This window comes from Equus asinus, chromosome 2 (genome assembly GCF_041296235.1).
Source record: "Equus asinus isolate D_3611 breed Donkey chromosome 2, EquAss-T2T_v2, whole genome shotgun sequence".
NCBI lineage: Eukaryota > Metazoa > Chordata > Mammalia > Perissodactyla > Equidae > Equus > Equus asinus.
In genome coordinates, this window is record NC_091791.1 from 177,413,368 (window position 1) to 177,437,288 (window position 23,921).

Genomic DNA, 23,921 nt, shown 5'->3' on the forward strand with positions numbered 1-23,921 from the left:
GGGCTGGAGATGAGATAGAGATGACAGATTTTTCTCTGTGGATACTTTCTTCCTGCACCATTCCCGGGATCACTGCCCATGTGTGTCCCCTGCAGAGCAGAGGAAAAACCAAGCTTTTTATCCCTTAGGCTCTCTGTTCAGAGAGCTCTGAGCAAAATCGCTCCTCCCCTTGGGGTTCAGCCAAACGGAACCTTCTTTGTGACCTCTGATTTCCTATTGCTGAGGAAAGAGGAACTCGCTGGGTTATGGAGAGCTCATCAGGCCTGTACAGAAAACGGGGCTTCTGACTTGTTTGTTCTCAAAGGACAGATTATTTTCCCTCATTCACAAGTAGATAAAAACACTATCCAGTAGTGGTAAGTGAGAGTCTTCCTGATACATCTTATTTTGACTCCTTTGAGTTCTTCCATTAGGATGTTTATTTCATGGTGTGTTGTCATTTTGATGTGCTGTGTCTTTGGCTGTGCTGAGTCTTGCATGCATGTATTCGGATAGGTGTACTAATATCTTCATACATACGTTCGCTAATCAGAGAATGTGTTTTCCCCTTTGGAATTGCTCTTATTGGAAGAGTGTTTCTTTACGTGTGGTTCATAGTCACATGGTCAAGCTTTGCCCACGTTTGGCTCTTTGTAATTGTTTTCTTTTTAAACACATACCCACGTATATATTATTAAATAAACTTCCTCTCCCATGTTCCCCGAGGGAAGCCATGCATAAAAAAGAAGTACAAGAGGAAATCCACTGCATCTGTGCTCTTGGTTACTTCCTCAGACAATAGTTGAACTCTTCACCGCTGAAAGAAAACCTTGCTTGTGGGGATGGATGGGGGAATCCACTCAGTGTTTCAAGTTTGTTTTCTTGGCTTCACTCTGGTCACTCACCCAACCTCCTTGTCACTTTCCCCCAAGTATCCAGGACCAACTTGGGCCTCTCTTTCAGCTGGTTATCTGGGTCTTTCTAGTCTTTCCCTGACACCTGTAAAATGACTTTGAACCTGGAGGATTTTAGCCTCTTAAGACGTTGGGGTTTTGAGGGTCAGAGAAGAAAGCTCTAACCTAGGTTGAAGTTTGAGAGCGCAAGTGCCCAATTCCTTTCTCTTCAAGGACTGAATGAGTCAGGCTCACTGCTGTGCTCAAAATCCCACCAGCTTCTTTCTTTAGTATCTTCCTCATTTAATAGTGGCATAGAGATGCTGCATCTGATACCAGAGGGGGTGACAACTTACAGGGCTAGAGTGAAGAAACTTGTACTTAACACCCATCAGCATTTGAGCTTCCTTAACTTGCAGGGTTTGCTCAATTTCTTATTGACCCAGTGCCTATAAATCAGTGCTTATTTGCATGGGAGACTTTGTCTTCTTGGTTTGGGCACAGAAGATCCATAGTATAAGATAGGACAGGCCGGGAGAGCATTGCAATCGTAGCTGCTATTCCTGCTGCCCTACTGCTATGGCTACTGTACTATTGTTGCTGCTGCCTGCGGCTCTGGCAATGATTGTAGCTGTTGCTACTCTGGCTCATTCTGCTGCTACTAGTACTGCTCCTTCTGCTGCTGCTACTGTGAGTTCGGTTCTGTGCTAGATGCTGTAGGGATTAAAAAGAAATTCATTGTCAAAGCCTTGAAGATGTCTATGTAAGTCTAACCTGAGAAATAATGGCTGGCAAACAAGCACAATAATCACCTTTTATTTAGCAGGAATGTGTGCCAGATGCTTTGCATAATTAGATCATTTAGTTATCTGACCATCCTAAGAGATAGGTCTTACTATTAACCCTTTATAATAGATGAGAAAACTATGTTCAGAGAGGGCAAGTAACTTGCTGGTGATCACACAGCTAGTGAAGGACAGAGCTGAAATTTAAACCTAGGTCTGTCGGGCTCTAGAACCTAAGGCATTTTCACTAGGCTGGCCTGTAGTCTTAAAATACAGAAAGCACATTTCCCTTTATTATCGCAGGGGATTTCACAATAGTCCCCAGAAAAGGCAGGGCATGTATCATGAAAAAACCTGAAACACAGAGAATATGAATGACCCTCCGAGCTAGTTACCAGCACTGAGACTCAGGGTTCCCAGTCCCCAGCCCTAGGCTCTGCTTCCCTCTGGAGCAACAGTGTTTTACTGACTCTGTCTTTATAAAGCAACCCTGCAAATTAGCAGAAGCCCAGAGTCTGAAAATTAGGCCAGGGGGACAAGAGTTCTAGCGATTATTGAGATTGTTCTTCCTTGTGGACTTTCATGCTGTGTATTTTGTGCAACCACACTCACTTGGATCAGCAGCCTCATCTTTACAGCATCTTTGTCCCCTGAGCAGCATAGACATTATAGCGTGGAAATAAATGCATTGTCTGGTGGCTGAAGAGGTTAGAGATCTGTGTGTTGCCCTGATCAACAAGAATTTATTGACAACTTAGTACATGCCCACTAGTGTCAGACTGTACCAACAAAGTTTTGCTAGGCAAGACTTTTGCAATTGGTGGCCTCTAAAATGAGGAATCATTGGAAGCTCTTTAAGGCACAGTCTCCTCTCCCTGCTCTGTACGTGGCTGAGTTATGCTCTGGGTGATCAGAGTGAGCACTGCCTCTTTTCTGCCCTGCTGGCTGAATCCTGGGCTGCTGCTGGGGAGCCAGAGTGGCCAGGGCAAGATGCCTGGAAGTGTGTGTTTGTGAGGGAGGGTCTGTGTTCCAGCGGTAACTATACACATTTGGGAATTATATATTGTATCTTGGAGGTGACGAGTACAAGCTCTGTAGTCAGCCTCCCCACCTGGGTTCAGAGCCTGGCTCTGCTTCTGATACCAGCAAGATCTTGGGCAACTCTGGGTGCCTCTGTTCCTTACCTGCACACTGAGAATCAGCACGTCTCTCACAGGGCTCTTTAGAGGTTAAATGGGTTAATGCGTACCTTAACAGTGCCTGTCACATAGCTATTATAAGAATAATTATTATAATTTTTCTCATTTATTTTTCCTTCATTTCTCAAAAAGTAACTCACATTTGACTAAAATATTTGCCTTACTCTATACACCTTTTCTGTCCATATGCCTTCTTAGTAATTTAAGCTGAGAGTGTATTTTTTGAAAGATAGCTTTTAAATACAATAAAAAATGGGAGAAATACACCAATTTGGAGATTAATAGATAAACCCATTTCTTGGAAGCCCAGATGAGAAAGAAATATTTTGAACCTCTACTTGAAGAATAGCGTTCAGGGTGTGCCTTTCCTCGTTTGAGTCTCAGTGGCTCTGCTTCCCGCTCACCCCCAACACTGAGCCGTCTCTAATGCACATTCTAGATCCTTTCATTCTGCTTCCGTCATCTTGCACACTCCCCCTCATCTTCTGTACGTCAAGTGAACAAGGAGAGTGTGGATCAGCACAAATACGTTACCCTTAGTACAGCAACTCAAAAGTTCCTGTTCTAGCCACAAGAAGTTTGTAGTGATTTTTCGTGTACATTATTTATACTTATACTTCACACTGTGCAACCAAGTTATTCTCAATTATTCACATATGAATTATTTTGTCCAGTGGTTCTCGATTCTGACTGATCATTAGAATAAACTGAGGTGCTTTGAAAAATACGTGTAATAGCTTAAATATTGTGGTAGTTTATTTGTCTTCATTTAACAGTCCACAGTGGGTGTTTTTGTTTGAAAAGCAGTTTTCTTCTACTGATGATGCAGGGTTGTCCATCCTAGGAACACAGGGGTTCATTCCACCTCTGTCTCTCTCCCTGGTGCCATCTGGTTTACCAGAACTTTCTTCACTTCCTCATCAAAGTTTTCCTCTTCTAAGTTCCATTTCTCCATAGGAATGAAATCTGGCTAATCTGATTAATTTGGGCTAGTAGTATTATTATGCATCTTGTAACACCTTCCAGTTTGTTAATATCAATGAAAATGTTAACTATCTCCTGAGTCTGACATCTCCTGAGGCACCATGCTGAATACTTCAGTTCATACTCAAATGTGAGCTCCCCAAAGACACAGATTCTGGTCCGTTTTATTCACTGATGCATGACAAACACCTGGAATGGTGCTCAATAAATATGAGTTGAAAGGATGAATGTTTGTGAATGGACAAATGGCTAATCTTTATAATAACATTAAAAGGCAGAATTTTTATCCTCATTTCCCAGAAAAAAAGTGAACCTCAGCTAAATGCTTTGCCCAAGGACATCCGCTTGGGTGGAGAGCCTGGAAAAGAACTGAAGTTCCCAAGCCTACATCCTTGACTCCTTTTTCCTCCCCGGGTCTCTGTCCCTTCCCGCGGCTTCTCCCCACCCACTTCCGCCATTTCCCTGTTTTTCTTCTCCCCTTTTTTCATCCCTCCCTGTTCCTCTTTCCCCCTCTTTCTTTTCTCTTTTCTTTCTTCTCTTTCCCCCTTTCCCTTCCCTTTACCCATTGCTCCTTTCCCTCTTTCTTAAAGTGCTTTCAAATACAGCATTTTACTTCTTAGACTCTCCGAGCAATGCCAGGTGAGCAGAGCAGTTATTCCTCGTTTTGCAGATGAGGAACCTGAGAGTGGTTAAACGACTTGCTGATTTCTCATGGCTAGTTAACGGTGGGGCCTCAACCTCACTGTCTTCTCACTAGTCTAGGTAGTGCCTGTCCCACAGCACGCGCTGCCTTGCAGGTCCCAGTGGTTGCGGACAGCAGATGGTAATGCCTCTTCTCCAAAACACTCATTAGCTTCCAACTGAGTGGAATGGATTCTGAGGTAATTTAGGAACCAGAGCAGGTTTGTGAGGGAAATGATGGGCAGGCAGGCCTTGGATTCTCCTCAGATCCCACCGTCTGAGTGACAGTTACTCATAAGGCTGTCTCCTGCAGAAGAAGAGGATTCCAAAGCTGGTTTCAAAACCCTCCAGTGCACCAGAGCCCTACACAGCCTCGGCAGCAGCGCCTCAGACCTGCGCCTCTTTTGGTGGGGAGTTGTGGTGTCTACCTGTGTTGAAATCACCACCTGCAGTCCCACGGAGATAAAGGGGTGCAGGCTCACTTTTACTCTGGGGTGTATCTTTTTCTTCAGTCTAGTTCACCTCCTGTAGTGTATTAGTGGTATTCTATGGCAAACTGCTAACAATTCAACACCTGAAGTGCACTTTCTCATAGTGCTGACCCACCACAGCTGGCACTGTCCACAGTTATGCTGCCCTTCTTGAGTGACTTAAGACATTAAGCCAAGGGCCAACACACCAACTAAAACAGGTCCTGGAGTATTTGAATCTTTTATTAGTTAGAAAAAAGGTTTTTCTTTTGGCCAAATTCCATACAGGATCTGGGTGTCTTTTTTGTTGTTGTTGTTGTCATTACTTTTTGTTTTTTTCTCCTCAAATAATATTTGTATTTTAAATTACAAATAAAATTGTAATGTATTTAAAGTACAAAATGTGATGATTTGATATACATATACCTTGTGAAATGATTACTACAATAAAGTCAATTAACACATCTATCACCTCACACAGTTACTTTTTTTTTTTTTTTTGGTGAGAATGCTTAAGATCTACACTCTTAGCAGATTTTAAGTATACAATACAGAAGTATTAACTATAGTCACCATGCTGCACATTAGATCCTCAGAACTTATTCATCTTACAACTGAAAGTTTATCCCCTTTGATCAACATCTTCCCCCAAGCCCCCGGCAACCACCATTCTATCCTCTGTTTCTATGAGTTCAACTTTTTTTTTTTTTAGATTCCACATATAAGTGATAGCATACAGCATTTCTCTTTCTCTGTCTGGCTTATCCCACATGGCATACTGCCTTCCAGGTTCATCCATGTTGTCACAAATGGCAGGATTTCATTCTTTTTTATGGGTGAATAATATTCTGTTTTTTTCTTTATCCATTCATTTATTGATGAACACTTAGGGTGTTTCCATATCTTGGCGATTGTGAATAGTGCTGCAATGAACATAGGAGTGCAGATATTTTTTTTGAGAGTGATTTCGTTTCCTTTGGGTATATACCCAGAAGTGGAACTGCTGGATCATATGGTAATTCAATTTTCAATTTTTTGAGGAATCTCCATACTGTTTTTCATAATGGTAGTACCAGTTTATATTTCTGCCAACAGTGTACAAGGCCTCCCTTTTCTCCACATCCTTGCCAACATTTGTTATCTGTTGTCTTTTTGATAATAGACATCCTAACAGGAGTGAGGTAATATCTCACTGTGATTTTGATTTGCATTTCCCTGATTAGTGATGTTGAACATCTTTTCATATTACTTATTGGCTGTTTGTGTATCTTCTTTGGGAAAATGTCTATTCAGGTCCTTTGCCCATTTTTAAATTGGATTATTTGTTTTTTTGCTATTGAGTTGTAAGAGTTCCTTATATATTTTGGATATTAACCCATTTTGGATGTATGGTTTGCAAATATTTTCTCTTTTCTTAATTTTTTTCTTTGCTGTACAGAAATTTTTTTATTTTTTGCTAAGGAAGATTTTCCCTGAGCTAACATCAGTTGCCAATCTTCCTCTTTTTTTTCCTTGAGGAAGATTAGCCCTGAGCTAACATCTGTGCCAGTCTTCCTCTATTTTGCATGTGGGTCACCACCATAGCATGGCTGATGAGTGGTGTAGGTTGACACCTGGGGTCTGAACCTGTGAACTCAGGACACTGAAGCAGAGCATGCCAACCTTAACCACTATACCACAGGGCTGGCCCCCCTGCAGAAATTCTTTAGTTTGATGTAGTCCCACTTATTTATTTTTGCTTTTGTTGCTTGTGCTTTTGGTAGTGTATCCAAAAAAATCATTGCTGAGACCAATATCAAGGAGCTTTTCCCATATGTTTTCTTCTAGGAGTTTTATGGTTTCAGGTCTTATCCTGAAGTCTTTAATCCATTTTGGGTCAATTTTTGTTTATGGTGTAAGTTAAGAGTCCAGCTTCATTCTTTTGCATGAGGATATCAATTTTACCAGCACCATTTATTGAGGAGTCTATCTCTCCCCATTTTGTATTCTTGATGCCTTTGTTGAAAATTAGTTGACCATATATGCACGGGTTTATTTCTGGGCTCTCTATTCTCTTCCATTGATCTATATGTCTAATTTTAGGCCAATACCATACTATTTTGATTTCTGTAGTTTGTAAGATAGTTTGAAATCAGGAAGTGTGATGCCTCCAGCTTTGCTCTTCTTGCTCAAGATTGCTTTAGCTATGCATGGTCTTTTGTAGTTCCATGCAAATTTTAGGACTGTTTTTTCTATTTCTGTAAAAATGCATTGGAATTTTGATAAGTATTGAATTGAATCTATAGATTGCTTTAGGTAGTATGGTCATTTTAACAATATTAGTTATTCTAATCCACGAACGTGTGCTATCTTTCCATTTATTTGTGTCTTCTTTAAGTTCTTTCAACAGTGTGTTACAGTTTTCAGTGTATAAATTTCTCACCTCTTTGGTTAAATTTATTCCTAAGTATTTTATTCTTTTGAAGCTATTATAATGGGATTGTTTTCTTAATTTCTTTTTTGGATAGTTTGTTGTTAGTATATAGAAACACAAGTGATTTTTGAAGAGCTGAGTGTCTTAATCTGTTTGGGCTGCTATACCAGGAATACAATAGGCTGGATAGCTTATAAACAACAGACAATAGTGGAGTCTGGGAAGTCCAAGATCAAGGGGCTGGCAGGTTCACTGTCTGGTGAGAACCTACTTCCTTGTTCACAGATGATGACTCTTTGCTGTATCTTGACGTAGTGAAAGGAAGCAAGGGAGCTTTCTTGGGATTCTTTTTTGTTTTTTTTTTTGAGGTTATGATAGTTTACAACTTTGTGAAATTTCAGTTGTACATTGTTATTTGTCAGTCACCATATAGGTGTGCCCTGCCACCCTTTGTGCCCACCTCCCATCCCCCTTCCCCCTGGTAACTACTAATCTGTTCTCTTTGTCCATGTGTTTGTTTATCTTCCACATATAAGTGAAATGATACAATGTTTGTCTTTCTCTGTCTGGCTTATTTCGCTTAATGTAATACCCTCCGGATCCATCCATGTTGTTGTGAATAGGACGATTTTGTCATTTTTTATGGCTGAGTAGTATTCCATTGTATATATATACCATATCTTCTTTATCCAATCATCAGTTGACGGACACTTGGGTTGCTTCCACGTCTTGGCTATTGTGAATAATGCTGTGATGAACATAGGGGTGCATAAGTTTCTTCAAATTGTTGATTTCAAGTTCTTTGGGTAGATACCCAGTAGTGGGATAGCTAGGTCGTATGGTATTTCTATTTTTAGTTTTTTGAGAAATCTCCATACTGTTTTCCATAGTGGCTACACCAGTTTGCATCCCACCTGCAGTAATATGAGGGTTCTCTTGGGACTCTTTTATAAGGGCACCAATCCCATTCATGAGGGAGCCACCCTGATGACCTAATCACTTCTCAAAGAATCCACCTCCTAATACCATCACCTTGGGGGTTAGGATTTTGATACGTGAATTTTGGGGGGACATAAATATTCAGTCCATAGCACCAAGTAAGCACTATAAACCTAGAGCTAGGTAAAGAAATGCTTTTATTACTTGATTTTGTTATTTTTTATGATATCTCAGTGTATATATTTTGGTATATGTTCTTTCTGTGACATGTATATTTATAAATATTTTAGATTTACTTTTATGTTTGTGTCTGTGTAATCCTTTTCAAAAGAATTCCATAACGCAAAGATATTTTGTATTATAGTGGAACGTTTTTGTAGTATATACATTGATAGAATGTTTACTCCGGTAGTAAATTAGTAAATTTAAAAGTAAAATGACGTCATTGGCTAGAGTAAGAGGGGAAGATTGGTGTTACGTGAAAAACTCATTCTCATCGATGTATTTAAGTCCGTGTGTGTATGAGTGTGTGTTTATATGCACATACATTTATGTTTGACTGGTGGTTTGAGAGTTTTCGATTGCATGTCTTTAGCTGGCCAGGGGATGGAGAATGGAAGGAAGGATTCAGTCTGTAAGTTTGACAAACTCAGGTAAAGAAGCATTTACGAGGCAATGTACCCCACAAGCGTTTGCTATGTAACCTGCTCTGCTCTGAAAGACACAGTCTTTGACCTGAGGAAGCTTGAAGTTTCTCCTAAGTTTTTCCATTCAGTTAATGGAATACAAGGCAGGCCAATGTAAAGACTCAGCTGGAGGGAAGACAAAATCAAAGCTTGTAATAGTTGCAGGATTTCCACTCTCTCATTTGTTTCGTAGCACCCTAGCAAATGAAGATTATTTACCAATGGTATGTAACTCTGTGCTTTATATAGAGCTGAGTTTTCTTTTTGTTTTGAGGAAGATTAGCCCTGAGCTAACGTCTGCTGCCAATCCTCCTCTTTTTGCTAAGGAGGACTGGCCCTGAGCTAAAAGCCGTGCCCATCTTCCTCTACTTTATATGTGGGACACCTGCCACAGCATGGCTTGACAAGTGGTGCATAGGTCTGCACCTGGGATCCGAACCAGTGAACCTCGACCCCGGTGAAGTGGAATGTGTGAACTTAACTGCTGCGCCATTGGGCCGGCCCCTATAGAGAGCTGAGTTTTAAGAGCGCATTTATTAAATTAGATTATTCACTAAAAAAAGTGGTTTTTTTGAGGAAGATTAGCTCTGAGCTAACTATGCCAATCCTCCTCTTTTTGCTGAGGAAGACTGGCCCTGAGCTAACAGCCATGCCCATCTTCCTCTATTTTATACATGGGACGCCTACCACAGCATGGCTTTTGCCAAGCTGTGCCATGTCCGCACCCAGGATCCGAACCTGCGATCCCCAGGCCAGCGAGAAGCGGAACATGCGCGCTTAACCGCTGTGCCACCGGGCCAGCCCCCCCAAAAATATGTTTGTACCCTATAAACAAATCTCTTTTACTAGAACCACTTGTCACCTTGTTATAGTGAACTCTTTAATGTATTATGCACTGTAGGAATTTGCTTATGAAGATATGATGTAATTTTTTTTTTCCTCGTAGAAAAAGGAATGACTTTTTCTGACTAAAGTTATCTTGGAAAACCCCATCTTTCTAGAATGTATTATGTTTATGCTGGGAGAATATTTATAAATGAGGGTTAGTTATTAATAATTTTTCTTAGGTAAGGGGAGGAGTCTAGTTTAAAAGACAGTGTGGGCTGGAAATGCTATGTTAGTTCTAAGACTCAGTTGTAAATAACTTGAAATCGGTATTATGACCACTACTCCTTCTATCTCTGATGATACTTGGTAGGTGTTGACTTGCTGGCTTGCTTTATCATTTTTGGTCAGATCTCAGTAGCAAATTACTTTTTGTTATTTTAGACAGCCAAGGAAGGGAAAAAGATGTATGCATATAAGCCTTAGTAAAATCTTATACCATTTCAAACTCTGGAGTGATAAAGAAAAAGCTGCTAGCAAATTTGTCGTTCCCTGGAATGGAAATAATGTTACTTAAAAAAAAAGTAAGAATTGGGGCTGGCCCCATGGCCGAGTGGTTAAGTTCGCGTGCTCTGCTGCAGGCGGCCCAGTGTTTCATTGGTTCGAATCCTGGGCGCGGACATGGCACTGCTCATCAAGCCACGCTGAGGCAGCGTCCCACATGCCACAGCTAGAAGGACCCACAACGAAGAATATACAACTATGTACCGGGGGGCTTTGGGGAGAAAAAGGAAAAAAATAAAATCTTTAAAAAAAAAAAGTAAGAATTAAGAAGGATTTATTAAGGAATTAGTTATGCCTAGGAGTGTGCTAAAGGTTATGGGGAAATCAGAAGTAGCCCAGGATATGGTTAGTATCCTAAAGAGCCGTCTACCTGAGCAGGCAAGATTAAGACCTACGACAAAATTAAATACTCAAACAGGAAAGCCCTAGAAATACCAGAGCAGAGTTTAAACAGCTCGTAAACCGCTGCTTCATATGCTGAAGCATATGAATGTTTTCCTTTCCTTACATAAAGCAGCAGCCAGCTCTGGTGGTCTAGCGGTTAAGATTTGGCACTCTCACCACCGCGGCCCGGGTTGGTTTCCTGGTCAGGGAGCCACAGCACTGGCAATCTGTCAGTGGTCATATTGTGGCGGCATGGTCTGATGTTGCACTGGAAGGTGAGAGGATGGCGCAAAAACACTGGGCAGGGTTCTGCCCCAGAGGGTTGCTAGAAATAAAAATCGACTGCCGGCACCACCAACAGCAATATAAAGCAGCACAACAGTGCTTCCGCAAGCACGTTAAAGCAGGTTTTGTCAAATGTTGGTGTTTGGAGTTCAATCTCAGTGAAGCAGCAAACCATACTAACTCTATAAAGCCAGGCAAGAGAAAATCTTAAATTCAGAAGGATGGCGGGGAAATCTCTGAACTGGTTGGAGCCAGTGGACAAAATCACCCCAAGGTCGACTTCAGGCTCCAAATCAAGGTGTCACTCAGAATCTAATCTACCCGCCCTGGGCTTTTTGGCCTTTGCTGGTGGGAACTTTGTCAGGGAAAGGACAGAGGAATGGGGTTCAGGCTGACTGGGGTGTGAGGTCACTGTCATAAATCTAGGAATGTCCAGAGAAAAGATGAATAACGCCTTGCATTTTTCTTGCGAGGAGGTCTTGCCATTTCTGGTCCTGCCCACCAGCCCTGTGAGGGGTTCCCATTGCTAAGGCTCATGAACCACTCCAGAAGCTAAACTTTTTATTCCCCTTCCAAAGAAGCTGCATGCTAATGGTGCCAACTTATACTTTACGCAGTTTTCCCGGTGGCTTTGTGGATCCATTAGGTCTCTGTTTACTGCGCTGAAACCCCAGAACATAGTGACGGAAGCAGAAAAAGGAAGCTTTTGGCTCTTGTAACCTACAGAGCCAGAGTAGGGCTGATTTCTGGCTCATGCAGTGTCACCAGAACTCAATTTCTTGTGTCTCAACTCAGCTCTGCTCTGCCCTTTGTTGTCTTTATTCTTAGACAGCGTCTTCACTTATGAGTGCAAAATGCATGGGCAGCTTCAGATTTGACATCCGTTCATTTTTAAAACCAGGAGCCAATAGTGGTTTCCATTAAAATGTCTCATTGATCTCATTGGCTTCAGTGGGGTCCCATACCCATCTCTGAACTAACTTCTGTAGGTCATGGGGCTATAACAAACTGATTGGCTTAAGACTGAGTGACATTCTGCATCCTTGGTTGGATTCCTACCCAAAGCAGATCAGTTAGAATGTGGAAGAGGTGATATCTGAGAGGAAATAATATATCCAAACATCAGGTAACAACAATAATAACTTGAGTTTATGTATCATTATTATTCTGTTCTGATCACCAAGTTCTATTCTGATCACCAGTGATTAATAATTGTCCGGCAAAAATTTTTGCTTTGCATGTTACCTAAAGAAAGTGGAAGGGATGCTGAGCATTCAACAACAATAAGAGCCACAAATGTCCACTGTAGTTTAGGGTCCAAATATCTTTGGTGTCCAAATACTTTTGACCTCCAAATATTCTCAGAAAGTATGTAAAGTGTACTGATTGAAGCAGCATCCACAGCAGCATGAGTATATGGGTATAGGTATGTGGTGGGAGTGTTCGAATACTTGTATATTTTGTGAACGAAGGTCAGTTTTGAAGCCAGAATTGGGCACTGTCGGTAGAAGATTAACTAAACCTTTTCTACTTCTGCATGAGAATCTGACCTTTGGTTAACTCTGTAGCTCGGTTCCCCTGGAAACCTGAAAATGATGAAATGTCAGTAATATTGCTAAGCAACATTACTTGGGGTTAAAATGACCCTTGGTTAGTAAAAACGGCTACCTGGAAGTAAGGAAGTTTCCCTGGTGTGGCCATGACAGTTCTCCAAGAGGAGCTGTTTGTCCATTCTGCCCATGGCCCTGGCTCTGTCTTCTGGGAGGATTCCCTGTCCCTTACCTTCTCTGACTTCATCTGAAGTGAGTGGTAAGGGGTAAATCCTCTTTGGTATCTCTGCAGATTTTGTAAGCCATTTCCTAACCAACTTATTCCAGAGTCCAGAATCTTGCTAGACCTATAGGTGAAAACTAAAGAGCCTCCACTGATTGGGGTAAGTGGGCTGTTAATTCCAATATTAACCAGATTCGACATTTCTATGATGCTTCTGCTTTCCAGATGCTTTGGTGTACATTATTCCATGCAGTCCTAAAAACACAAGGTGAGGGGCTGGCCTGGTGGTGCAGTGTTAAGTTTGCGTGCTCTGCTTCTGTGGCCCAGGGTTCATGGGTTCAATCCTGGGAGGAGACCTAAACACTGCTCATCAAGTCATGCTGTGGTGGTGTCCCACATACAAAAAGTAGAAGAAGATTGGCACAGATGTTAGGGCCAATCTTCCTCACCAAAAAAACCCCACAAGGTGAGGATGTGGGGCAGTGAGAATGGCCACGGGGAAGTGCAAGGTGAGTTACTATTGGCCCATTCACAAGCCATGAAAATACTTCTTGACTTGCTTCTGCTTTATGGGTCCACGTGTTTGGACAATCCAGGCCATTTTGTGGGTCAGTTATTCAGCCAGTTCAGGTTGTCAAAAGTCTGACCTGGCCTCAGATTTGATGAACCATCCATCTCTTCCCACCAAACAAATGATTTGCTTCTGGCAAAGGGGACTGACAAGATTCTGCTCATTCTGAGAAGCCATATTGGAGTCTGGAGTACTTGATCCCACCCTGCTCTCTCCTTTTTATAGAACCATGGGATTTCAGCTACTGATAGTACTGTTCTAGACCCATGACTTTCACTCTGTCTTCCCCAGAGACTGAGTTCTTCAGAGGTGCCTTCAGGGGTCAGATCATAGCAGATGGGGGTGGGGAAGGGCGTGGGCATTGAAAAGGGCTCACTAGTCTTGACTTTGGGCTTCTTACCCTTTCTCAACCAGAGCAGCCCAGCTTGGGTCTGTATCGTTAGAAGAAAGAGTTACACTACTAACAAAAAGACTTGAAAACCATGGTTGTTAGCTAAATCCATCATCTCTGCAGATGAAAAACTTGAGGCCCAGAGAGTTTAATTGATTGGCCCGATGTCACACAGATGCTCACTGGAGGAAGTGGCATTAAGACTTGGGTGTCCTGAATCCCAGATCAGTGCTCTTTGCACTGGAGAGGCTGGCTGTTACTTCCTTCAGTGTGGCATGTGGTCTAAGATAAAGGCAGGGAGTCAGGCTCTGCCCGTGACTGAGTGTGTGAGTGACTTGGGCAGGCCGTTTCCCCTCTTGCTCTTTTTCTCTCAATTCCTCATTAGGTGAAGCAAGAACAATCTATCCAGGGCAGGGATGTTGTGGGCATGCTGATGGTGCACCCTGCTAGGATCTTGGCACCTCTCAAGCGTTTTATCAGCTCCCATTTACTGAGGCACTGCCTGAATTCCTCCTGCCGTTCCATACCCCCATCCCTCATGCTGTAAGTTAACAATGCCATTTAAAATCTCAAGTAGGAGGGGACAATATAATTGTCTCATTAGATTTGGGGCTTTTTGAATGTTGTTTTTCCCCAGAGTTGTGAACATGGAGTGGATGTAGGTCAGCTCGATTCTGTCTCTATCCATGGTCTGAGAGTATTAAATATGCAGGAGATGGCTGCGTTGGCCCTGTCTCCTTCCCCCGAGTTCTTACCGCGTAATGTTTGTTTCTGCTCGGCAGTGGAAAGAAATGACTGCTTTAGATTTGCTTTTCTTTTACCAGCTGGAGAAATACCTCACTGTGTCTTGTTTAAGTGTGGCTTTTCACACAGTTGCAGCCTTTATGGGGGAGGGGGCGTGAGTAATTTCCTTCTGTGCATCTTGTTGCCCCATAGATAGGAAAACAGAACCTCAGTGTTTGGAATGCTTATGATTTAGGAAGTTTCTAGCAGGTCTGCCACTTGGTCCAACTACCAGGTTTTGTACCAGAAAAGACTCTCTTGTATTTTGGCTGTGAGTGGAACGGGTTCTCTGCAGGCCAAGGGAAGGGGCCCTAGAAGTTGAAGGTGGCGTGGTGTGCCCTCTGGATTCTAAATCTTCTTCCACGTGCCTGTCGAATGCTCAGGTGAGAGTGGGGGCTGCTCTCCATGTGAAGGTGCTGTGGGTTGGTGTCCATCAGAGGAAATGATCAGGGCAGACTTCGTTGGTGGGAGTTTGCCATATTTTGAGAATTAAAACCTATTTACTTTAGAATTAGAATCTCTTTCTGAGCTGTTTATATTTGATTTTTAATTCTTTTTCTGCTCCTGGCTTTGTTCTCTTTGTCTTTGACAAATGAGCAAAAATTCTTTTTAATAACTTTAAAAAAAGGTATCGTAATGCTGTCCAGGGAGGAAAAAGTGATCAAGTTGCCTAAAAGAGAAACATTGTGCGTTTGAGTTTTTATTTGCTTAGTACTAAATCTATACCCACTCACCCCACCTTTTCTAAATGTATAACAACAAAGTAGGAGGTAATTTTTACTTTTTCTGAAGTGCCTCAGGGAAATCCCTTTTAAACCTATGGATTTTAGTCCAATGAGAGATCCTCTTCCTTTGGTCTAAATTTTGCATATCGTCTGTTTCTTACAGGGCTTCCGTATTGTCTCAGGCTCCACTGGAAATGCAGCAAGGATTCCTAGCACATCCCAGTTGCCATAGCAACAGCAGTCTTTCCCATAATGAGCTGCATCATCTGAACTGATGTCACAGCATCATGCAGCAGGTCAAACAAGGCATCTCCTAGTATTGCATCCTACAGATGTGCTGTAAACATCAAAAGAAGACGGTGGGACCAGGAGATGGTGAGTGTTAAACGTCTGGGCCTTAATCGCATGGCTGTTTTCTTGGTTAGTCAGTGTCTGCTAAGGCGGAGATGGGGGGATGTTGTCTGCTTAAAATGGTCTAGGGAAAGAAGGGCTGTTTTACCTAAAGCTGTTTTTCAGGCTGCTGGGTTAAGACAAAGGCCTGTAAGAGTCACAGAGGAATCAAAATATGTAGAATTATTCTTGCTCTATCTCCGCCTGTTATTTTTAGTGTTCTCATGGAATTTTTCATAAACGTAAGGTAATTTTCTATTGCAAAGCCCCAAGTAGGCTCTAAAATGAGTAGTTCACGGTATTTAAACATTGTAAAGATATACGTTTCTTTTTTATGGGGCAGAGCTAATTGGTCCCCTATTTGCTCTTGTGATTTATGAAATATTAAGTGATTTGCAGTATGAAATTCAGTATTTACCTCGGTTGAGTTTCAGTTTCTTCATGGCAAGGAACGAATGCTGAATAAGCATTTGACATATCCCTAATGTGAAAGGGGATCGCTTGCATGTTCAAGACAGAATTTACTAAAAACATAAAGACCCAAAGCAGATGAAATTACTGGAGCGTTTGATTTGTACGGCAGTCCTTCGTAGTTAGTTGAAAGACTGCCACGATGTTTTTCCTTCTCTAGCTGGTCTCTAAAATAGCTGGAGTTATTTGCAGGCTGACTTGTAACAAGTCTCCTCTGCGGCAGTTGCAGTGAAGGGTAACCCTGAGGGGCGTCTCTGGAAGTGGTGGTGGTGTTGCTGTCTCTTGCTTAACTTTAACCAGAATCTGGTAAGATGAATAAATCACAGGTCCTCAGTGACTGTGGCAAATACAGATCTCTGGGCTTGGTGATAACCTCAGCTCCAGTCTGAAACTCCAGATAAACATGTACATGCTCATTTCAACTCCTCACTCTGTCTTCAGGCATCTGCATTATAAATATTTTTTTCTAAAAAATATGATCTGACAGTGTCAGATGAGGAGCAGTCTGTTGCCTTTTGTTTTGGGAAATGAAATGGATTTCCCTGGTACAGCTGATTGCCACGAAGGGAGAGAAAGGAGGAGGCACATGTCAGTTCAATTGATCAATATGTCCACTTGGAATCAGGGAGTGGTCTTTTGGCTCAGTGCTGCCAAGCTTATAGTTTTCATTTGAAAAGTCTTACAGGAAAGAATGGCAACGCCTGAGTTCCTCTTCTTTTAGGCTGTTTATTGAGCCTAAAGGAAATGTATCATAGGAAGCAGGAAAAGCAATACCTCTAGCCAGCTTGGAGTGATTTTTTTTTTTTTTTTTTTGCACAGAGTCGAGCATATTGGTCCCATTAGGCACCAGCTAGAATGAAAGACCTCAGATTTTAATTAGTTTGTTGCTACACATCACACACATGCTCCTCTCGGTCCTTTAAGCTTATGTGGCTGACATGCAGCTGAATGGGATGGGAGAGGTCAGCTCAGCCTGGCTTTATCACAAGCACTTAGGAGCATGGATTGTTCATTGCCTGCTTTTTTATGTCACATAATGTGAACAGAAAGCTCTGCTGGGACTTCTGGGTATGAACACAGCTAAGTCAGAAGCTCTAAGGTGACAGGGAGGAGTGCTAGATGGTGGGGGAAGGGAAAGTGTGTCTAGTGGCTGGATTATGAGTCTGGAGAAAACCAGTCAGTGCACACTGGAATTCTTTTGAAGTATTACTTCCAAGGAAAAGAAAGATTTGTTTGGTGACATGAATTGCTAGGAGGAAAAATAACCAAAGGCAATATTTTAATGACTTTTCTATTTGCTTCATTTTTGTTTCTTTTGTCTAATAGTGCTCTCAGCCGCTTCATCATGGGTGATCTGTGCAATTACTGGAAGTCGCAGAAGCCGGATGACTTAGGGCAGTGTTAGAAAAAGTGGAGTCATGCTTGGAGGGTGGGGAAGGCGCTGGTGGGTGTGGGCTGACGCAGTTGTCTGGTGGAAGATCCTCCCAATTCGGAGGAGCCTGTGATCTCCCCTCACCCTTGCAAACATTCAAATGCAGTTGCAGCTCCTCAACTTTATGCTTTTGTGCTCTTTTTGCTCCAGGAGAACAAAGCCCGAGTAATGGGAGCTGTCATCCTGGGTGCTCAGTTTCTTTGCACAAGGCCACAGCCTGTGCGGCTCTCTGATTAGCTGCGTGTCTTAATTACTGGCTGAGGCGATTTCAGTTGCCTTAGTTTTAATATATCCCCAAGGGGTAGATGGGGTGTGTGTGGATGGGGGAAGGGAGAGATTGCTGTGTGGCTGCATTTAGTGGGGTTTCACTGAAACTTTCTAGAATTTAAAGAATTTTGTTTCACAGTGATAAATGAAAGATCATCAAGACCATATTTACTGTGTGGCCAAGTTTAGACCATGGAAAGCTTAAAAGGAACTTACCTCCTCCACGCTTTTGGTTATGGCTTTCGTTACCGAATTACAGAGCTACAAAGAAGTTAATTGTTTGTGGATAACTAGGCCATGGTGGGGTTGATAAAAATAATCATAATAACAACCACAGCTATCATTTATTCAGTTCTTATTATGTATCAGGCACTGGACTAAACATTGTATATGTCTTATGTAGCCCTTTTAATGACATTATGTGGTAGAGAGCAACAATCTCACTTTATAGGATTAGGTGTTATTTTTCACATTTTGCAGAAACCAAGTTTTAGCCAGGTTAACAAATTTACCTAAGGTCATATTGTTAATAAGTGATTGGGCCGGGATCCTAAACCAATGCGATTTGACTGTGACGCCCACATGATCACCCACAGTCATCTTAGTTATGTGATGTCTTAACTGTATGACATACAGAGCAGTCATGTTTACTCTATACCACTCACCCCGCCCCTTCTTGTTCTAATTGGAACATCAGATTTCACATATAGAAGGAGATCCCGTTTATAACATGAAGATCAGTTTTACTGCAGGGATGAGCATGAGTCTTGGTCAGTCCTACTCTCATCCTAGAGATGTAAGTAATGCAGAATTGAGGCTCAGACCTTTTCCCACTACCCTTGCTTGACTTATCTTTCTAGCGAGATCTGTGTATGGGAGATGCTACACGAATGAGCATGGGCATGATGGAGTTATACTAAAAGCAGATCTTACCTGAGTCAGTAAGGATTCAAGTTTGTTGTACTTGTCTTATCAGCTACATATGTACATATGTAGTGCTCTGCTAACTTTAAGACATTTGCATTCCCTGGGAACACCAGGCAAAGAGTAGAAGAGGAAACTTCTCTCACAGCCAGGAAGGTGTACTCCAAATCCATCTCTTGGGTCAAGAAGATAAAAAGAGAGTTACTTTGCTGAGTGTATCAGTGGCTAAATCCAAAAGCTGCTTATCTCTGACAAAGTACGAGAGTGGTGGTCTCAGGCAACATCCTGGAGGCCTTGTACTTGAGGAGAGCTGATACGGTCATCTTGGCATCATCTGCCCATCCCCAGCTATCCACGCTCAGCGTCATTATTGGGCTCTAAGGGCGGTTCTTTGTTTGACTGTGGGGCTAATGCACACACTGACAGCACATTGATATTGATTCCGGTATGGTGAATGCTTAGAAATATTATTCCACAGAGCTCAGTAGCCTTTTCTAGGTTCTGGGAAGAAGTTAACCTTTGTCCCAGCCTGCTTCAAGCTCGGGTCTGCATGGCTTACAGGAATGAGGGGCTGATCAGAAAGCAACAGTTACTGGGTGCAGTGACTCTGGGAGCCAGTGGAATTTAGGGGAGTTGGTAGTCCTGCTACATGTCTCTGATTTCCTTCTATTTCCAACACCAGAATCAGTGAATCATAATTTATTTTGATCTTATGGATTCAATTCAATTCAGCAAGAATTTACTGAGTATCTGCTGTGTGCCAGCAATGTTAGGGAATACAGGAGTGAACAAGACAGAGCCAAATCTCTTCCCCCACTACATTCTAGAGGGGGAGACAGAAACAAACAGGTAGATTTATAGAGGCATAGTTTATTCTCTCTGATACTGTAATAATATTTCTATTTACTTTGATTTCATGTGCTAATAGATAAACCCATTATCTCTGCACAAATGTATAGGTGCATATGCATACGGTCTACAGGTGGAGGTAAAATCACTACATTGAATAATAACTTTGGGTTTTTTTCTGCCTGGGTTTGGATTAGAATCTTGCTGGATATGGACAAAGCCAATGTGGCAATTAGCATTTTGTTGGTATCAGTTAATCTGAAAAGTATAATTGTGATCAACCAAAAAGTACATGACTGATTCAATTGACATAAACCTGACATATGGAAATACGAAATGATTATGACAGATCAATTTAGGAGAGATTATTTTTTTCATTTTTGGAAAAGATAATTCTCACCTTTAGGAACTGTTTGTCCAGAGAACCCTCTAAATCAAACATCGCAGCCGTTGTGCCAGTGGAGGTGTGTGCCACATGAGGGTAGGCGTGGGGGTCATCTCCAGCCGTGAGCAGCCTGTCCACTCACTCTGGTACGCCTTACAAACATCACTTTAAATAGGAAACATTTCTCTCAACCATCATATGAACTAATGTATTCCAGACTATGACTGTGTTTTCATGACATTTTTCAGGCACATGTTCATGCATGTAAGGTGTGTCTCACTTGTGACAGTCACTTGCAGATTGACTATTCCTCTTTGATAGCAATTGGACATGGCCAACTCTGTAGATGGGCCATGAGTGGGAAGGCTTTTCAGGGGAATATCACTTTTTATAGGCCTTTGGTTATAGCAACTGACTTTTAGGTATTTTGGATTAATAAGGTGGAAGCTTTCTTCTCCACAAGCACATACCTGTCAGCAGCTGAATCCCCCCATTGGTTTTAAGACTTGGTGAGGACAGAGGAGAGACTTTGTTTCCCTGGTAAGCCGCCAGCCATGTTTATCTCTGTTTTTCAGTGGTAGGGCACGCTCCAGACTTTTCTAGCCATCTTACAACTGTGTGCTTTGAGTCACAAGGGAAAATAGGGAGATAATGTGGAACATTTAGAACAGGGTCTCAAACTAGATGACTCAGGGGCTGAACCTGGCCTGCCGTCACATGGGGCCCTGCGCTTAGAAGAGTCCACACTTGGTTTAATGCTCTGTTGTTGCCATCTTGAAATTCTTAATAATTTTTGAAGAAGGGATTCTGCCTTTTCATTTTGCACCGGACCCTGCAAATTATGTAGCCGGTCCTGTATCGCCCTTTCGATATAAAAAATTGACACACGAGTATGAATTTCAAGCTGCTCTTTAAGAATTAGATGACGTGGCTTATTTGGTGAGAGTTGACTGCCTTAGGCGGAGCAGTATTCTCCAGCTCATCATCATTTCCCCCTGCTCCCATCCTTTTACCCCAACTGCTACTGCCTGAGCCCTGTGGGTGTTTGAGTTTGAGACTTCTGCTCTGGAAAAATTCAAATAGAAATTGTGGAGCTTGAAAAAACTAAAGGACCATTGTGAGAACAACCCAGAGCAAAGGCCCCATGCATGGTAATTTAGAGGCGTCTGTGGCAATTCAGCACCATGCCCAGTAATTCAGTGGCATTTCTTTTATAGGCAATGGGGGACATATTACATTATACCTGAAGATAGTTGGTAGTCAGGCTTATTTGTCAGCATCATTGCTTTCTGGGGAGAAATCAAATCTTCTTTACAAAGCATGCTAATTAACTACCCTATTGGTTCATTGTTTATTTTAATTCTCCTGCCCTTTGTTTACTACTTGACTACTTTTATCACCTTCATTGTTTAACTCTCATTTGAATTACACAAGATTTCTACGCTGGCTGGGCATTTTTTTAGCACCATCCTTTTTTTCTATTCTTTCTTTCCAGGAGGCTGGGGGCCTATAATTTGAGGTTGTATTACTGCAGGAAGAGTTCCACATTTTTTTTTTTTTAATTAAAAAGGGAATTACAGTCAATATTTATAATGAACCCTTCTCCATCAAGGCAGTTCCAGCCATGCTAATGTTCCCAAGTCCAGATCTGCCATTACTGTTTATAAGGAGATGCTGGTGACAGACTCCCTGACCTTATAATAGGTGAAGCATTCTTACCCATCATGTCGCAGTGGGAAGTGGCTGTATTAATCTACAGAGATGCAGAGAGTTGTCAGAGATTTAATACGAATTGTGGCGCTTGCTGCACAGGAAAAAGGTAATCTTATTTACTTATTTTTGGCTCTATGACAGTAAACAAGGACCTGACAAATCCATAAGGGGCCCTTGTCACCTCTCAGAGGACTAAGCGGGGTAGAGTCTTCTCCAAGGATCAAGCCCCAAGGACTCAAGGCCTTACTTGGTGCCCTGAACAATCCTAGTGCCCACCATGTCAACTACTGTACAAGCTGTAAAGCCAGCTTTTGCAGATAATGTCACCAGTAGTTAACAATCAACGAATGTGTCAAATGTCTGCCATGTGCAAGATCATGTGCTCAAGGAACAAACACTTTACAAATTAGGAAGACTAAAGGCATGCTCACATATATTACTTGGAGACCTTGTTGTAGGTTTAACACCGTGCTGTCTGGACTCTGCTTGTAGGAGGTCCTGATTAGGGCTTCCCTTATTCTGGAGGCACTCTGAGATGAACTGCAGGCATATCAGGGTTGCCCTTCATCTTCTGTTCTTTTCATTCAATTCCTTGATTTAAATGTATTTTCTTAAACAGCTCATTTCTTTTCCCGGCCCACTCAAAATCATTGTTTCCCTTCCGCTGTCAGCTTTTTCAGTTCTTAGTGCTCATAGTTTGTTTCTACCCCACCAGTCTCCAATCACTGTCACCTTCTGGGACAGCTCTGAATCCACCCCAATCCTCCCCACCGGCAGCCCCCCAAACCCCCATCTCCCCTACCACTGTCTGTTCCCATTACATTAGCATAAAAATAGCCCATCTGAAACCAAATGACACTGCAGCTCTCCTTGTGAAGTAATCTGTTTACATTTAGCTTTTAATAGTTAATTCAAATATTGCACTGCATTTAACCTGTTTTTTGTTTTTGTGTCAATTAAAAGGGAATGACTCTTTAAAACTCATATTAATCACTCTTGCAGGCAATCTGTGTGAGGCATCAACTAGAAATAACCAAAACAGCAGGGCCTTAAGTGGTAGAAGACTATATGCAAAAATGAAAACAGGTGTGCAAAGGTAGTTTTAAAAACCTTTTATCCTTTGGTGTTATTATTACATTGCATTTTCAATTAAACATAAGTAAAAGTGAGGAGGAGAGAGTGGCGAGAAGGTGGGCAGCACAGCAAGGCTCCGGAGAGATGGACATGTCTTCAGCCTTGGCTGGGCGTGGCACGCGGCTTCCGGAACACTAGGGGAATACCTGTCTCAGCAGGGCAGCTGCTTGAAGAGAAAGGATGGATCGGAAAATAAAGGTAAAGATAAAAACAACCACAGAAACAGGTGTGATTGCTCAGAGAACTAGTAAAGAATCAGACTGGTGAATTAAGATACTACGGTTTTCAGTAATTTAGTAGTAAATAAGTGATAACGTGACTTTTAAACACTTGAATTTTAGTGAACTAAACTGAAAAGGGATAGGCTAAGAGGCAGAAGACTAAGAAAAAGGTAACATACGCAGCTGAAGAAGGGCCACGTTTCATCATGGTATTTTTTACTTAGAGAATTTTTCCTTTTGTTCTTTGCTCTGGTTAGTATTATTTGGTTTGTTTGCGGTAAAGGTGAATAAACTCATGTGTTTTGTTTTAATTTTATTTTTTATTATTCTTTTAGAAAATGGCAATAATCTTGGTCTCTAGCATGATGTTTTTCTCTGGTTCTGAGATGCTAGATCTTAACACCATCCTTGTGTAAATACCACGTGTGCTCAGATACCCAACAAGAAGGAGTAAAATGAATGCTGTCAAACAGCTTGAGGAGAAAACAAAATGCTCCCTTTCAGAGATACTCTAGAACCTCAAATAGCAATGGAAACGTCACGTTACCAAACCTAAAGTGTTTTTTTGCAATAGCTAAACGCAAATGAGAGGTTTCCATTTTGAGTTTTAGAATCCTAAAATCCAGCATGGACCCATACGTATAAAGACTGATATTCTCTGTGCAGGAGGTTAGTGGTGGGGGAGGTGCCCGGGGTTGGGGGGGGGGGGAGTCCCCTGGGAGCAATAACCATATTTCCCTTCTTGATCCACTCCAACCCCTGACACCTCAAACCTAAACATTAAAGAACAGAGCCTGGCAGGGTG

At 42.0% G+C, this 23,921-nt stretch overlaps 1 protein-coding gene across 1 annotated transcript in view; it reads left to right on the forward strand.

Annotated features, from left to right (window-relative positions):
* The first annotated feature begins 235 nt into the window (after positions 1-235).
* AKAP6 (A-kinase anchoring protein 6) overlaps positions 236-23,921 on the forward strand; it is a 458,830-nt gene continuing 435,144 nt past the window's right edge. The window contains exons 1-2 of the mRNA XM_070504219.1: positions 236-356; positions 15,494-15,705. The gene's annotated coding sequence lies outside the window, so the exon portion shown is untranslated. The remainder of the gene's footprint in view (positions 357-15,493; positions 15,706-23,921) is intronic.